Here is a 2500-nt window from a genome sequence, read left to right on the forward strand (position 1 = left end):
CAAAACACAGCAAAAGAGGAAAGAGAGAGCTGGTCTGTCCTTCCTCTCCTCCTCCTCCTCCTCTCCTCCTCCTCCTCTTCCTCCTCCTCTTCTTCCTGATGGTGGAGGGGTCAACACTCCCCACAGCTGTTACTTCCTCCTCCTTTTCTTCCTCCTTAATACTTATCTTTCCTCCTCCTCCTCCTCCTCCTCCTCCTCCTTCTCTTCTCCACAACTTAAATCTTACCTTCTTTTTCTCTCCTCCTCCGTATAATTAAACCATACTTTCCTCCAACTTTCTCTCTCTCTCTCTCTCTCTCTCTCTCTCTCTCTCTCTCTCTCTCTCTCTCTCTCTCTCTCTCTCTCTCTCTATTCCCTTCCTTTTCCTCTCTTTCCCACGACCTTATTTTTTTTTCCTTCTCTTCCTCTCTCTTTTTCTTTCCCCTCTTTCTCATCAATTTCCTTTTTCCCTTCCCTTCTTTTCTTTCTTCTTTTATGTTTCTTTTTCTCCCATCATCTTTTCCTCTTATTCCTTTTCTTTCCCTTTTTTCTCTTCCTCTATTTTTTTCTTTTTTTATTCATGTTTTCCTCCCATTATCTTTTCCTTCCATTCCTTTCCTTTCATTTTGCCCCTTCCCATCATCTTTTCCTTCCTATTCCTATCTTTCTCATTAGTATCTTCTCTATTGTCCACCTACTCCACTTTTCTTCCTCCCTCCTTTTTCTTTCCCTCCTCTTCCTCCTTCTTGTCCTTCCATTCTTTTATTTCCATCATCATCCCTTCTTCCTTTCTCATCTTTGCGACCCTTTTTCCTCTATTCTTCTGTCTTCTATCTTTCTTTTCTTCTCTCTTCTTTTTTTCTTCCTTCCTTCCTTTCCTATTTTCTTCTCTGCTTTTCTCTCTACTTCCTTTCTTCTACTTTCTGCATTTATTTCCCTCTCTATTCTTTTTCCTCCATTCCTTTCCTCTTCTCTTTTCTCTGCTTCCCTCTCTTCACCATCATCTATATCTTCCTTCTTTCTTTACTTCACTTCTTTTTTTCCTCTTCTTTTTATACTTCCTCTCTTCCTCCCTCTACCTTTCTTTCCTCCTTTTCTTCTTCTCTTCCACTTTTCATTTCCTTTTCTTCTCTCTAGTATCCAATCTTTTCCTTTTCACTTTCCTCTCTCCCTCCCTCTTACTTTTCTTTTCCTTCTTTTCTTCTTCGTTTTCATATTTCTCTTCTATCTTTCCATCCCTCCTTTTTTTTGCTCCTCTTTTATTCCCTCTCTCCCTCCCTTCAATCTTCGTTATTTTCTTCCCTTCCATTTTTATTTATTTATCTTCTTTTCCCTTCTTCTTTTTCTTTTATTCTATTTACACAGACACTTGGTAACATCAGGGCCAAGTACCTATAACATTACATTATATGGCGGCACTAGTTTCTAGGCTAAAGGGAACATAGTTTGTATCCCCTATCTGAAAGCCGAACCTGTTCACAAATTGTTCAGCCACTGGTTCACAAACAGTTTATATTGTTGCCGGTGTGTGAACTGCTGAGGCAGCTGACCGGACGCAAGGAGACGGTTCCATATCTGCACGTAAGTGTTTATTAACTGCCTCTGGTAGTGAGTCGTCCGGCATCGCTGTACCACCAGAGCCGTGGGAGCTGCCTCCGCTGACCGGGTGTTGGCTGTCACTTTCCGCTCCGGCTGGCGCAGTGTCCTCAGGTGCTCCACTCCCTCCTGCTGTATTTTGTACAGAGTGGTGAGGCCGGCCACGTCTCGCCGGTGTTGGAGAGTCTGCAGGCTCGGTAGGTGCTCCGGTTGTCGATTCGTGATGATCCTCCACGCCCTCTCCTGGACCTTGTCGAGGAGCGCGAGATGGGTACTGGCAGCTCCCCCCCACGTAAGGCACGAATACTCAAGGGAGGATCGGATTTGTGCCTTGTATAAGACCTCGCGCCCTCGACTGTCCATCAGCCAGGAGATTCTGCGTAGGGACGTCAGCTTCCGTGAGGCTGCCCTTGCCAGCTGCTGGATGTGCGTGCGGAAGGTCAGCCTGGAGTCATATGTGATGCCCGCACCTCCACTTCCTCATGTGGCGTCAGCTTGAGTCCCTCGAATTCAAGCTGGAGTTATTATGTTTCCTCTCTACCTTCTTTCTTTTATTTTCTTTCACCTTCTTTCCTTGTTTCCTTCTCTCACTCCCATCTCATCTTTTATTTCCTCTCTCTCTCTCTCTCTCTCTCTCTCTCTCTCTCTCTCTCTCTCTCTCTCTCTCTCTCTCTCTCTCGTACCTTTTTATCCCTCTTATTTTCTCCTATTCCATTTTTCCTTCCTTCTTTCTCTCCATTTCCCATTTGCTCTTGTTTTCGATTTCCTCTCTTCTTATATTTCTTCTGTTCTTCTCTCACTTTTCTTCCTTTTCCTTCCTCTCTCTCCCTCCCTCCCTCCTTCCATTCTTTTTCTTCTTTCTCCTCCTCTTCCACTTTTTTTTCTCTTTCCTCCATCTTCATGGCAACAACTCCTTCCCTCCCCC

This window comes from Eriocheir sinensis, chromosome 36 (assembly GCF_024679095.1).
Source record: "Eriocheir sinensis breed Jianghai 21 chromosome 36, ASM2467909v1, whole genome shotgun sequence".
Taxonomy (NCBI): domain Eukaryota; kingdom Metazoa; phylum Arthropoda; class Malacostraca; order Decapoda; family Varunidae; genus Eriocheir; species Eriocheir sinensis.